The following is a 15,343-nucleotide window of genomic DNA, read 5'->3' as shown; positions in this document are numbered from 1 at the left end:
TGAAGGTCATAGAGAGGTGTTAATTTGTGGTATACATGAATAATATCACTTTTGATTTTTTTAAAAAAGAGTAAACAATAGAAACAATTTTGTCAAGAAAACAACTAAGACAAATATGAAAAACATTAGATGAATTCAAAGGAACAAACCTGTAACTTTAAATGGACCTCCATTGGACTTAAGCCGAAGACTGTGTGTTTCTGCCACTTATCTCCAGGATTTAACTGCTTGTTTTTATGTCTATTGTTCCACCTTGATCCTAAGCAGCTTGAAAACAGGGTCTACATTGTTTAGCTTTGTATTTTGGGATGCAAGCATATAGCCTGGCGGAGAGTATTTGATCAATTGGTGTTTGTTAACTGAAGTTTAAGAATTTTATTTTCTCCTACAAAGCTTACTTATTATAGAAGTTTTAGAAAACAAGCAAAATTATAAATGAGAATCACATTTTCTTCTAATTTTTAATGTACCTCCCAGAGTCCTCTTCGGAGCTAATGATTCTCCTTGGAATCTCTGTGTTCTACCCTGAGGCCTGAGTCACATGTTCTTGTGGCCCTCTGGGCTGAGGGAGACTGTAGAGCTCCCAAGATCTTTGTTCCTCTGTCACAGGCTGGGCCGCAGGGACTTCCATGAGGCCTCTGCCCCTAGTTCCAATCTCTGCGGACTTTCTCCACCTTGGGCTCCATCCCAAGCATCCTCAAACTTGAGATTTCTGATTCTGTGCCCCCACCTTGGGGTTCAGTCTGGTGTTGGGGTGACGGTAGAGTGCACTCAGCACCACTCACCTCCTCAGTCTTTCCTGTCTTGAGAGTGAAGAGCCTAGCTATATTCCATTTACCAGAATCCTTCCTGTTTCCCTACAGGGCCTTGACTCTGAACTTTGGAGATTTAAAAGTTAGCTTTAGACATTCTTTTTCTTCTAAGTTCATATAGTGCCACCCTTTCCCTGAGGCTGTGAATGCAGAATGCTCGAAAGAATGAATGAGGAAAGGGTTAAGGTTTAACAGGAAAAATGGAGAAAAGATGGATAATATTTTAAAATATTCTGTCTATGAAATTGAAGAGATCCAAATTATATCACAGCGACATAAAAATTATTTTGAGCTGAAGACATTTGAGCTTTATCTGAACCCTCCTTGACATGACTAAAAGCAGAAACTGGAAGTGAAACTGACATAATTCCCTCTCGAGGACAGCTTCACCCCTGGGAAGGATACCAAGAGTGAAATTACCACAAATCTCCTCCTTAGGGGAGTTTCATGGCCTTAAAGAAGACAAAGAAGACCACTGCACCTACATAAACTAACATTTATCACAAACTCTCTTATCTCCATCTTATTTCCATAAAAGCTCATTTGTTTTCCTAAAGAAACCCATTTGTTCTTCCTGTAGAAGTCTTTTCCTTTCCATTCCCTTCCCCTATTAGATTAGGCATATAAACTTCTATCTTTAGTTACTGAGTCAAGTTATTTTCTCTGTGAGCTCCCTCATATGTATGTGAATAAACTTTGTCTTTTTTCTTGCTAATCTATCTTTTGTCAGTTTAACTCACAGGACCCTAATACTGAACTTAAGAGGGTAGAGGAAAAGTTGTTCCTCTTCAACACAAGCTAACTTCGAATTTTCTTCAAGTTAGGGACTCTGGCTCTCATGGAGGGATTCTAGACTTAGACAACCCACTACAGTAGTATGGTTTCTCTCATAGGTAATGCTTTTTACAGTTTGAGCTTGTTTGCTTTAAAGCAAAGAGTAGTCACAAAGGAGGCCCGAGGTTTCAGGGCACGCTGAGGCAACCTGAGCCCAAATCCTAGAGAAAGAAGACATTAGTGGAAATGTTTGCATGCATGCCCTGTTATTTCCAGACCTGAAGACAATGCCATTTTTTCCCCATGCTTATCTACTTTTTTCTACATAGTTGGATTCACACTAATGTCATTGTTTTGTACCTTTAACTTATGTTATTTGTTAAATATGTTTATATTGTGAATATGAACATTTTTCAGGTCATTAAACATTCTCATCCATCCTAAGTTCTGATGGTTGCAGAATATTATATCATATGGATGTGCCATAATTGTCTGTAAACAATCCCTTAGTTTTGGGCAGTAAGGTTTTCTCTAACGGTTTTGATACATGATGGTTGTATTAAACATCTCTGTACAGAAATCTTTATGCTAAGATCCCAGATTACTTCTTTAGGGAGATTTCCTAGAAGTAGAACTAAAGCAGGTTAGAGAATATACACATTTTAAACTTTTCTTTTCATTGAAGTGTAACTTACATGAAGTGCATAAATTTTAAGGTTGATGAAATTTTATATATGTGAACACTCACACAGATGCTATCAAAACCAAAATAGAACATTTTCATTTCCATTACCCAGCAAGCACCTTTGTGCCCTCTCCCAGTCAATGCTCACCCACTCCACAGAAATAGCCGCTACTACCATCATCAATGAATACTTTTGTCTATTCTTGAACTTTATATAAATAGAATCATCAGCATGGACTCTTCGATGTCTGGCTTCTTTGTCTCAACATAATGTCTGTGAGATTCACCCATATTGCTGCACATATCAGTAATTTACTCTTTTATTTTTTCTGCAGTATAGTATTCTGTTGTTTGAATATACCAAATTATTCATTCTCTTTTAATAGACATTTGGGTTGTTTCCAGTTTTGGAATGTTACAAATGAAGTTGCAGTGAACATTCATGTACATTTTTTGGTGGACATGTGCACTTACTTCTGTTAAGTATATACCAAGATGAAACTGCTCATGGATCTGTCAAATGGTTTCCAAAGAGGTTGAACCAGTTTATATACCTACTAGTAATATACGAGAGTTCCAGTTACTATTCTTACCAACATTTGGTATTGTCAATCTTTTTCATTTTAAGCATTCTGGTGGGTATGTAGTGGTGTCTCATTGCGGTTTTAATTTGGAATGCACAGTTTTATTATGAAAGTAATATATTTATATCTGTGAGAAAATGTTGAAACTACAAGAAAGAAAAAACTAGAATCGTTCATATCCTACCATCCTCTTCTCTTCTTCTCTGACTTTATTGGATTTGGGGTGTGTACGTACAATTTTAAGATTGTACTGATACACACTCCCACTAGCAATGAACTGAATTACTTTTTAAATTGTCAGTTTGTTATTTTGGTATCTCATTGTGGTTTATATAGCATTTATTTTTTTCCTAGCAAGTTAGACTTAAAAATTTTTTTATTGCAATTTATATTACCTTTTTGTAAATTGTTTTATTTCCTTTGATGAAATAGATTTTTGATCATTACATCTAATAAAAAGAAGTTTTTATGGTAATCTCATGAACTAACAGATAGGCAAAAATTCTAGGTAAAATTTTAGCAATCAGAATATAACTTTAAATCGAATGTATATTTTAACCATTTACAGGGTTTTTTTTTTTTTTTGTCCCCTCTAAAGCTCAAGTCATTGGCATAACCAATAACATTATTGGAAAAAATTGTAAAAATTCATATAATTATTTCCATAAATGCCCAAAGGGAATTCTTCATTGAAACTCTACCTAAAAGCAGTAAAGTTTGCCTCTTTAACATGACAATAAGGCTCTATTGAAAACCAAAAGCCAAAATTATATTTAATGGAGGAACATGAATTATTCCTTTTTAAAACAGGAACAAGACAAAGACACATTATCAGCACTATTTAATTCAGCTCCAAAAATTCTGACAAAGCTATTTGAGAAGAGAAAGAAAGATATACATAAAGGGAAGAATTAAAACTATCATGTTTTATAAATGAAGTGAAAAACACCTCAAAATTACTAGAGATAATAAATGAAGTCATCGAAGAAACAAGATATACCACAAATTAATTTAAGAGAGTTTTTATCTTTACAATAGTGTATCTCTCATCTTTGTTATTTCTTTCAATTTATTTATTTCTTTTTTAATCTTAGTAAAGCTTTATGATTTTATTCCTATAGATCCTGCACATTCCACATTAATTTTTTCACAAGTGTGTAAGTTTTTATTGCTATTGTCAGTAGAATCTTTTTTGTCATTACGTTTACTTTCTTATTCTTAAATATTTTCAATAATGTATTTATTATACTCACTGATTATAACAGCGTTTGAACTTATTTTACATTTGTTTTTCTATTACAAGCATCAGTTACTTATAGACATTGCTGATAGAAGCACATCACATGAATGTAGTAACAAAGCCTTGTTTAAGAAAGTTTAGAAGTTTATTTTTCTAGCTTTCATGTTGTTAAGCTGCTTCCATTGTTCTATTGTTCTTTTCCTCTCCTCAGTTCCTTTTGTGATATCCTGAACCAGGTAACTGCCTGGGAGGCATATTAAGGAGTTTTAAATTTAGGTAATAAAACAAATCACTGGTGCCTGGTACACAGCACTAGACGATTGTGATTTGGTTATAGACTTCTTGCTAAACCACGATTTTGATTTCAGGCAGTTGACAGGCGGCTAGTCTAAGGCTAACACACTGTTTTGGTTTTTGGTTATATATTGCTATGTAACTAACCACCACAAAACTTAGTGGCTTGCACAAAAAAAGTATTACTGTCATTTGTGGTGCTGTGGTTTGACAGGATTTACCTGAGCAGTTCTTGCCCAGGATTTGCAGTTCTCACCCAGATAAAATCTAAAACCTCAGCTAAACTAGACATCCAAGATGGTGCACTTACATTACTGGCTATTGATGCTGGCTGTTGGCTGGGAGCAGAGTTGGGCTTCACTGCATTCTGACAGGGAACATGGCAGGAGTGAGTGAGTCCAAGAGACCCGTACAGAAGCTACGAGGCATCTTGTGGCTTAGTCTTGGAAGTCCCAACACATCCCTTCTGCCACACTGTTTTGGTCAAGGAAGTCAATAAAGTCAGCCCTGATTAAAGGGGAGGAGAACTGGCCTCACCTCTTGATGAGAAGTGCAACTTGCAGGTATAGAGAGGGAAGGGACTGAGGGCAACCTTCTTTGGAGATTATCAACTGCACTCATGCAAGATGCAAAACTACTTGAGATGAAAACAGGTGAGAAAGGGGACTTTTTAAATTTCCACTTCAAGTTCAAGTTAGACAAAGATGGAAAACAAACTTCTTGCCTTCTGGTGAGTTCTACCCCACCACTCCACCCAACTAGATTATTTGTTTCCAAAATAAAAAGACACAATCCTATTCATTCATTCATTCATTCATTCATTCATTCATTTATTGAGGCTTTGCCTCAGGAGGTTTCCTCCTGGTAGTAATTATTTTTTTCTAATAGACTTATTGAAATATATTTCATATGCCATACAATTTACCCATTAAAGCATACAAGTCAATGGTTTTAGTAGTCTATTCACAGAGTTGCACAAACACCACTACTATCAATTTTGGGACATTTTTATCACCCCCAAAGACACCCTGTACCTTTTAGCCCACAATCCCCAACTCTCCATCCCTTCCGTCTCTAAAAACCCACTAATATACTTTCTGTCTCTGTATATTTGACTATTCTTGACACTTCATATAAATAGAATCATACAATATATGGTCTTTGTGATTGGCTTTCACTTAACATAATATTTTCAAGGTTCATCCATGTTGTAACATGTATCAGCACTTCATTTCTTTTTATAGCTGAATAATATTCCATTATATGTATATGCCACATTTTGTTTATTCACTCATCAGTAATGGACATTAATGTTATTTCCAATTTTCACTATTATGAATAATGCTGCTATGGATATTTGTGTATAAGTTTTTGTGTGACATGTTTTCATTTCACTTGGGAATATGTCTAGGATTGACATTGTTGGATTATATAGTAAATCTATGTTTAACCTTTTGAGGAACTGCCAGACTGTTTTCAAAGCAGCTACAAAATTTTACATTCCCACTAGCAATGTGTAAGGGCTCCAGTTTCTCAACAACCTCACCAACACTTGTTATTATCTATCTTTTTGAGTATAGCCATCCTAGTAGGTGTGATACCTTATTATGGTTTTGATTTTGCATTTCTCTGATGGCTAATAATGTTGAGAATCTTTTCGTGTGCTTATTAGCCATTTACATATCTTATTTATTTTAAAATTGGGTTATTCGTCTTTTTATTATTTTTGAGTCATATCATGAAAATTCAAAAGAACAAATTGCTAATTTACTGAACCACCTAAAAGCTGACTCCTTACTCATTTCCAAACCTGCTTTCGAATGAAACTGGACTTTTTTTTTTCTTAGAATTGCATTTTAGCATTCATGTGATGAGAACACAAGTAACTTTAAAAGCAGAATTTTCCTCTACTCTCAGCTGGCCAAGACAAGGGAAGGCAAACAAAGGCAATGTTCCCTAGGATCATTTGAAAAAAATGGTACTTAAAAGGTGTCAGTTTGGTCTTGACTTTTTAAATGAAAACTGTGAAAGTCACATAGCCTCAGTTCAGAGAGCCCCTGGCAGAAATAGGGACTAGATGAATGGCATGGAAAATTGATCTTTGACTCAATTAGGCTGAATCAATCTTGTCACTGAGTTCCCAGGAAAATTCAATTGCAGGTCAAGTGTAGGAAGCCCAGTAATTGTGGTTTAAGCAGTAGAAATGACAGGGGATTGATGGCAGCCTGGGGAAGAGTTTGACTTCAAAGCCCTTGAATCTATAGTGGGGAAAAAAAAAAGATGGAAGAGCAACAGAAAGGAAGAGTCTCCTGAGTTGAAGAATAAACCACTGAGAGGTTTGCCCAAGCTAAGGGGACACCAGACAGATAGGGCACTGGAAATGGTACTGCCACCCATACCTGCCTGCCCAGTTACTGACCTGACTGTGGAGACTCACAGGGCAGAGGGGCTCATGAGTGAGATCTCCAGGCACCATAAAGAGCCTTCAGCAGCAGTGTCTCCAGCTGAGCGCAGTAGCACGTGGCCAGGAACTGTATTACCCAGGCCAAAATCAGAGGCTGGGACTGGGAGAAGCAGGCTCTGTAGGGAAGAGCAAAAGTCACGATTTGAGACCAGAGACAACTCCTGAGGAAAAGAGCCTCTCTCTAGGAATACCTTTTTGCCCTGCAAAGTTTGAGATTTATGGAAGTAACTGCTCTCTCTAGTGGTGACATAAATATTACAAGAGGCTTTGTAACAGTCAAAATTCAGAAGCTGTACATAAAAAGATTGATAAATTCCACTAACTTAAAACAAAACAAAACAAAACAAAAAGTCCACCACCACAACAAAAACCTTACATTTTTGTGTGGAAAAAGATCAGAAGTATATTGCAATATAATTTTTCGAGATGTTACCATTGGGGAAGGTGGGTAAATGGTACACAAGATGGCTCTGTATTATTTTTTACTGCTGTATGTGAATCTACATTTACCTCAAAATAAAAAGTGTAATTAAATTATACATGAAGTCAAAAGACATATAAGAAGCTAGAGTAAATATTTGCAACTCATATCACAAACGAAGGGATAACTCTAATATACAAAGAACTTCTAAAAATTTAGAAGAAAAAGACCACAAATCCAATTTTAAAAAAGTAATCAAAAGACATGAAGTGATAGTTCACAAAAAAAGAGATATCATGTCTTTACATGAAAAGAAGCTCAAACTTCCTCAAAAGAGAAATTCAAACTAAAACTATAGTGAGACCATTTTTTCCTACCTCACAAAAATCTCCATATCCAAAAGGTGAACAGCATTCTGTTGGTCAGACTTTAGGGAAACAAGACTCTGTCTGCATTTTCTCTTTCACCCAGCAATGCCACTTCTGAGATACATATGTAGGCTATGTGCATAAGATACTGATCCACGCATAAAAGCGAAAGGACATAAGCACAGGATCTTCATTGAGACAGTCATAGCAAAACACTGGATACAATGGTCCACATAATAGACAACTTACAATATAAGCTATAAGAAAGAAACAAGAAGATCTTTATGTATTGATATAGAGTTTCTGGGTTATTGCTAAGTGAAGAAAGCAATGTACAGTATAATGTGTATGCTGTCTCTGAGGAAAGAAAGGAGGATCAGAATACATATTTGTAAAAATGATATCTCTACAGGATGGAGGGCAAGAGTGGAAGCGGGGTTTGCCAGTGATGCCTTTTTATATTGTTGTGACTTTTAATTCTGTAAGTGTATTACCCATGCGGGGGAGTGCGGGGAAGATTCCCAAGACTGGGAGATGGTCAGTAGAGGAGAGAAGCATGGAACTATCGCCCAACCTTTGGGTGAAAGACAAGTTCAGGGATTCATGGTTGGAATGGCAGAGTTTGGCAATGTTAGGGAAGGACACAATCTTAAAAATCATCTAGTTCTGTATTTTTATTTTTTGCACAGGTAGGGGAGACTCAGGTCCAGAGTGGAGAATTCACTTGCCTAAGTATCCATAGTTTATAGTGTGAAATTAAGGTCTGGAGCCCAGATCATTCCATTTCTGAGGAAATAACTCTTCATCAATAAGTCATCTCACTGAAGAAAGAGGCAGCACACATCAGGGGAGTAAAATGGGTTCCTTTTTGTGATTACAGCTGCCCAGAAGCCACACAACTAGTCACCTCATAGCTGTCTGTGTTACAGGTTCTATATGGGATATAACTCCAGCATCTTGGTCACTTTGGCCTGCAGAGCCAGAAGGTAGGCATTGCTGAATGGCCACACATTCGAGGTGCCAGACATGGGACTGATTCCTCCAGACCCGGCAAGCCTGGGGAGGCTACAGGAGCAGAGGGGACAGCTCACTCACTAATGGAAAGGGGAGAGGGGCCAAGATCACTTGTTAAGGAAGGAGAGGAAAGAAGACTTTCCAGATCATCAGGGGTTACACATTTTAGATAATTTAAATCATTTTTAATGGAAATATTCCTAAAACCCTTTCCTTAAAAAACAGAGCCTATTGAACATATTTTAATTTTCCCAATGATGCAGGACCATCATTATAAATAAATTACCCTGGGTACTGGCAAGGGGCTCCTGCAGAATGAAGGTAAGGTCTCTGCCCCTTAAAGAAATACATTGCTCTTCCTTCTGTGAGCTTGTCTTTGCTTTTTATGATGTGTCTGTCTTTTCTTTCAGCTGCCATCCACCTGGCCTGGCCATGCCTGAGTCTCTGGTGGCTTTTCCCAACACTCCCCTCTTGTCATCCCTCCTTATAATCACTGAAAGTTTGGAGAGTGAGAAAATCTCTGCTCTGTGCAAAATTTGGTCTTCTTTCAGGGTCTTTCTGAGTCCCAGCCTCCATAAATCTTCTCCATTCCCCTTGATCAGGTTTCACTGCTCCCTTGCTTGGCTGCCATCACTCCTTGTTCAGGGCAAATGTAATCTCCATTTAGTCATCACTCCTCTATTCTACTTTCCTTCTATCGCTTGCTCTTCGTTCTTTGCTTCCCACACAGCCTTCCCTCTCTCCCAAACCTTTATGCTGTGGTCTCAGGAATTCCGCCCAAAGTAAACATATTTCTCTGCAAAGATTTTAAAAATTAATTTCATATTTACCAGGTGATACATATACATAACTAAAATGATCAAATGTATTTAAAGGCTTATTATAAACAGCACTGCTCTATCACACCCCTTCCTACGCCCCAGACCCATTGTTTAGACAGAGGTCTTCTGGCTGCTACTTCCTGAATTTTTTTCTTAATTTGAAATAATACGCAAATGTTATTTTTTATTATTTTTAAAAATTATCTGTTGATTTCCTAATATGGCACGTGATGAGTTATTTCTTTTATACACACACACACACACACACACACACACTGATCTTCCTCTCTTTTTCTTTTTAGTTTAATCTAATTTTTAGACAAGTTAATATTATATATTTCTACTTTTATTATTGCGGTAATATATTCAGTATTTAAGTGTTCTATGGTCTCATTTCTTTTGTTTTTCATCATTTTAATTTTCCAAGAGTTAGTGATTGCTTTGTATTTTCTTTTGCTTAGTCTTCTATGTGCTTATTATTAAATCTTTCCTTAATCTTCCTACAACGTCTCAATTTTTACACATGATAAAACACAGCAGATTATATATTGTTTTCCAATAATCTCTCTTCTGGGATCCTCTGTCATCTATTCTGAGATTTTTTATTTTCTAGGTCTGCTGTGCACTTATTATTTTAGGGCTTCGTTTTACCATCATTGCAGAAATTCTCTTAGCTTCTCTCTGGACCGTATCACCTGCTCCTTAAAATTTCACTTCTAACTCTTTCTTGGTTTAATCTCTTGTTTTGGCAAAGGAAATCCTCCACTAGCTACCTGGGAAAGAATATTTGGAGATAATTTTTAAAAATAAACTTTATCAGTGTATAATTTACAATAATGCATTCATTTTAAGTGTATGTTTTGATAGATTTTGATAAATTTATGCCCTTGTGTAACAACAGCCACATAAAGATATGGAACTTTTTCATCACTCTGAAAAATTCCCTTGTGTTCCACCTGTCAATCCTCACCCTCCCCATCCCCAGCTACAGGTAACCTTTCTGTTTTCTGTTCTTATAGACTAACTGATCTTTCCTAGAGTTTTACATAAATGAAATCCAACAGTATGTAGTCTTTCGTGTCTGGCTTTTTTCACTCAGCATAATGTTTTTGAGATTCATTCATGTTGATGTGTATCGATAGTTTATTCATGTTTTAAAACATCTTAGTCGAGATATAATTGATGGACAATAAACTGCATATAATTAAAGTGTATTATTTGATAAGTTTATACATATTCATAAAACTGATAGTGAGTGATCACTATCACTCAGCATAATTATTCTGAGATTCATTAATGTTGTTACATGTATCAATAGTTCATTACTTTTTATTGATAAGTAGTACTCCATTGTATGGCTATACCATAGATTGTTTATCCATTCATGTGTTGATGAACATTGGATTGTTTCCAATTTTAGCTATTACAAATTAAATTGCTATAAACAATTTTTTTTTTTTGCTATGAAAATTCTTTTTACAAATAAAGCCACTATGTTCTTTCAAGTCTTTTAATGGACATGTATTTTCTCTTCTCTTGGGTTAATACATAGAAGTTAAATGGCTGGAGTTATGGTAGGTGTATGTTTAACTTTTAAAGAACCTATCAAACTTTTCGAATTTCTTGCCAAGGTGTTTTTGGACCATTTTTTTCCCTCTGCAAACAATGTATGAGAGTTCCAGTTGTTCCATATCCTCTCCAACACTTGGTGTTGTCAAATGTTAAAATTTTAGCCATTCTAATGGGTGCAGTGGTATCTGAGAGTGGTTTTAATTTTTATTACCCTGGTAACTAATGATGCTGAACATTTTTTCCATATACTTTTTGGCCATTCATATCTCTTTTTGTGAAGAGTCTGTTCAAATTTTTTGCCCGTTGTTTATTTGGATTGTTTGTCTTCTTTTTAAGTTGTGAGAGCTCTTTATATATTCTAGATATAAGTCTTTTGTCAGATATACAGATTCAAAATATTTTCTTCCTGTCCCTGGTTTATCTTTTTATTTTCTTAATGGTGTCTTTCAAGGAGCATGATTTTTTATTTTGATAAAATAGATTTTACCAGTTGTTTTTACAGTTCATTTTTGTTGTTGTCCTATTTGAGAAAATTTTGCCTGTATATGTAGCAAAGGCATGGTCTAACAATGTGATTTATGGTGGGGCCTTTCGATAGAGGTAGTGGTATCAGTTCTGCCTCTGGAGGGACTGGAGACTAAAGGTATCAGCCTGATCTCCAGAAGGGCTAATATGTGGGTAATATGTGATTGGGTACTAGTAAAAACGCTGGGGAGCGAGGCTTGGGTGAGCTTCTCTGGCTGGCAATACTCCATGTATATTGTCATATATCTTGGCTGGAAGGAGCTAACATTGTCTGTGACTCTTCAGGGAGAGAACAATGGAAGCTCTATGTTTGGACCATTCTTGGGCTCTGCCCTGTGCATCTTTTCCTTTGGTTGATTTTAATGTGTGTTCTTGCCCTGTAATGAACTGTAGCAATGAGTTTAGCTGCTTTCAGTTGAGTTCTGTGAGTTTCACTAGTGAATTATTGAAACTGAAGATAGTCTGGGGAATCCCCTGAACTTGCAATTAATTTTATTAGTGAGAGCAGTCCTGTGGTGTGGACCGTTTTCTCTACTACACAGTTGTCATCAGAAATGGCATTCTTCAGAATGACCCTGACTCACTGAGATGTGGTTTGGAAAGAAGAAAGATGAAAGAATGGGGGTTGAACTTTTGATTCCTAGGTGACTACCTAGTCACCCGTAGTATGAAACTGCAGCTGTACTATGATCAGTTACTGGAAGTAAAGGTTACCAATGGAATTTAGAAATGATGGATCTAACTTCCCCACAGCTTGCTTGTTGGATGCATAAGAAAATGCAGAATAACAAGAAACAACCTCTTGGTTATTCTTTTCCACAATAGCTAAAATGTAAGTAAGGAAGAGTGTTGGGGTGGATCTTACTGCGCCAAGCTTAAATTCCAGCCAGTCTCGGTTATAGTTGCTAGGCTCAGAGCCAATACCAACAAAAGTTAGACTGATTTGTAAGAGAATAGGGAAAGAGAAAGAAGAGAGTTAAGGGACTGGACTAGCAAGGTAGAAATCTTTAAATGGTAATTAAGAAATGGGATAAGTAGAGCGAATCTTGGCAGATCAAAATGAGGAATTTGGGTGGACCAATGAGAGCCCCAACTGGTCCACCAACACCGAGGGACCCTAAAAAAAAAATCTGCTTTGTCAACATAGTTCAGAGGATTTTAAAAATCCAGGAGGCAAAGATGGCAATGAGAAACCGTACTTCAAATAGCCTGAGACCATTGTCCCAACATCTAGTCAAATAAGGACTTTTGAAAAGCCCTGAGTCCCTTGGCCCCTTCTCAAGGGATAGAGAAGAAACATTCCTGGTACTCCTTGACACTGAAGCTCTGTACACAGTGGTTCCAAAACCTTTTCGTAAGTCATAATGGGGGCTACAGTTAGATTGGAAGCATATGGGAATGCAACAGTGGATGGGATTAAAGTGAAATGAATATTGTTATGTTTGAACAGACTTTATGTAAAGTGATTTTGTCTCCTTTACTTGTACAGGATGGCTAGTGTGTCTGAAAGATTGCTTCCCTTATTTATTATTGTAAAACAAAGCATGTAAATCTGCCCTCTGACAATATTGATTGGTCATGCTAAATGGGAACCAGTAAAATTGCCTGAGGCCACGTAGGTTGTTAATTTGAAACAATATGGAATAGTTGGTGGACAAAAGGAGATTACTACTGTAATTAATGCCCATTAGAAGCTAGAGTGCTGGCGGGGGCAGATTGTGCAGTGCAAACTTGGGCTATGGCAAAAGCAACACTCAACAATGACCATGGGGATTTTGGACTAAAAATATTTCATTTGAGAGATAATTACTAGCTTGTTATTGGACATTAATTGAAACTACCCCTATGACTGAGGATATAAAGTTATTTTGAACCCGAAACATCCATAATGTCTTTTTGGTTAATGTTGGAGAAACACTCTAATCCTGGGGAGGGCAGTGTCCAGAAGGATTCCATTACAAAATGGAAATGATTTATACAGGAACATGCAAGAGGGGGATGCAAGGAAGTAGTCTCTCTCCTCCCAGGGGCAACTTTGGAACCACCTGCAATGCTGGTGGATCCTATGGCCACTTGGGCCACTTGGAAGTTGCCCTACCAACAGCTCTCTATTGACCAACAAAGAGTCTTGGTTTATGGATGGCAGTTCCAAGATGAACAGACAGCATCCTGTTTGGAGGACTACCACTCTGACTGAAGAAGGCAAACTCAATTCGGCTCAGTAGGCCAAACTGCATGCTGTTTGATGTTATTTGAGTTTTTACCAACTCACAGGTAGTGGCTAATGGCCTGGCCATAGAGGTATGCAAACGGGCAATGCAATGGAAGGGCCAGTGGGTGTGAGGGGCGCAGCTCTTAACCGCCCCCTCCCCCCTCCCGGCCTTCTGGTGAGGAGCTGGCCCTCAGGATTCCTGGCTGCTTCCGCAGTGCAGTCAGCCCTCCCTGTCACGCATAGGGTGCTCCTAGGTTTGGACGGCTGTAGGTGGCTAGAGCGTGGCTCAGCGGAAAGAGGGCAGCCTCTGCGCTGGGAAGTCCCGTGGTGTTCTTCCCACTCTTCTCATTTCGCAGGCAACCTCCCGCAGGGAGGTTCCTCAGGGCCTGTTGGCAGTCCAGCCAGAGGGCAGGACTGCGGGAACAGCGCCTCCTCTCCCGCGTTCGGCCAGTGCGAGTGCAGGCAGGCACCTGTTTGGGAAGATGTGATCGATGCTTACATACAGACAAATGTTGAAATATCAGAAGACGGAAGGCTGATTTATACTGGCAATCTGGCCTGAATAGTATTTGATGTGAAATGTTTCTCGTATCCTACATGTGTGATCAACACTTGCATTTCTGCAACATATTTTTGAACAAAATAATATCATATTTGGAAGTCCTCTTTTGCAAATCTTATTTTAAGGCATCATAGGAATCTTTACAGTGATCGCTCCAGCCCTGCTTCACTTTGTCACAAAAGGCTATGTCATTTGGTGGTTATCATGAGGCCTCAGCAGTTATAAAGCCATTACTTATGTTGTGCTTTCAGAAACGAGTGGTGTTTCACCAGAGTGATATGAAGATTCCAAACAGCACACATATGTTTAGCACATTTTATGCTAAAACAAAATAATTGTTAGTTAATCCAGGTCTCTTTCCAAACCCTGTAGACCATGCCATCTAATGGGTTATGACAAACCATTCACTTTCAATATGGAAGAAACCAATTAAAACAAGAAAACAGGTTAAGATAAAAAATAAGTCCTTTGTTTTCATATTTGTGCTTAAATGTGATTTATATTCCAATTATAATAACAAAATTGCCTTTATTTTTTTCTATTAGTGACCAATTGTTAAAAATAATTTAAAACTCTAACAAACAGAATTTTGAATTAATTTTCAGAGAATTATGTTCCTTTATAATAAAATAGGTTATGTTTGAAAATCAACAACAACAAAAAGGGTAATGGAAAACTGGACTATTGAAGGGATGTCCATATGGAGCATGGCTCCATAGAAATCATTCCGAGAATGTAAGGCCTGCATTACAGTAAGATGTGTCAATGCCTACCAGAAGGGCTCCCTTCCAGGACTGGTAGGTGATTGGAATTTGTATGTACATATCCTGGTGTGTTTGTTTGAGGCAGCTGCCTAGGTCCACAAAATGAGTGGACATGGGTGTACCACAGCAAAGCAGAAATAGGCTGAGTCTAGACATGTTCGTCTTGTACCCTCTGAGGCACAAAATGCCAACAAGAACTATTTTCTTTGCTAATAAGAGAGACAGGGACCA

General features: G+C 37.5%; 1 pseudogene; it reads left to right on the top strand.

Annotated features, from left to right (window-relative positions):
• The first annotated feature begins 4,768 nt into the window (after nucleotides 1-4,768).
• LOC118603923 lies at nucleotides 4,769-14,781 on the top strand (annotated as a pseudogene).
• Nucleotides 14,782-15,343: the final 562 nt, after the last annotated feature.

This window comes from Rousettus aegyptiacus, unplaced genomic scaffold (assembly GCF_014176215.1).
Source record: "Rousettus aegyptiacus isolate mRouAeg1 unplaced genomic scaffold, mRouAeg1.p scaffold_m13_p_6, whole genome shotgun sequence".
NCBI classification, from domain to species: Eukaryota; Metazoa; Chordata; class Mammalia; order Chiroptera; family Pteropodidae; genus Rousettus; species Rousettus aegyptiacus.
This window is presented reverse-complemented; position numbering and strand designations above follow the sequence as displayed.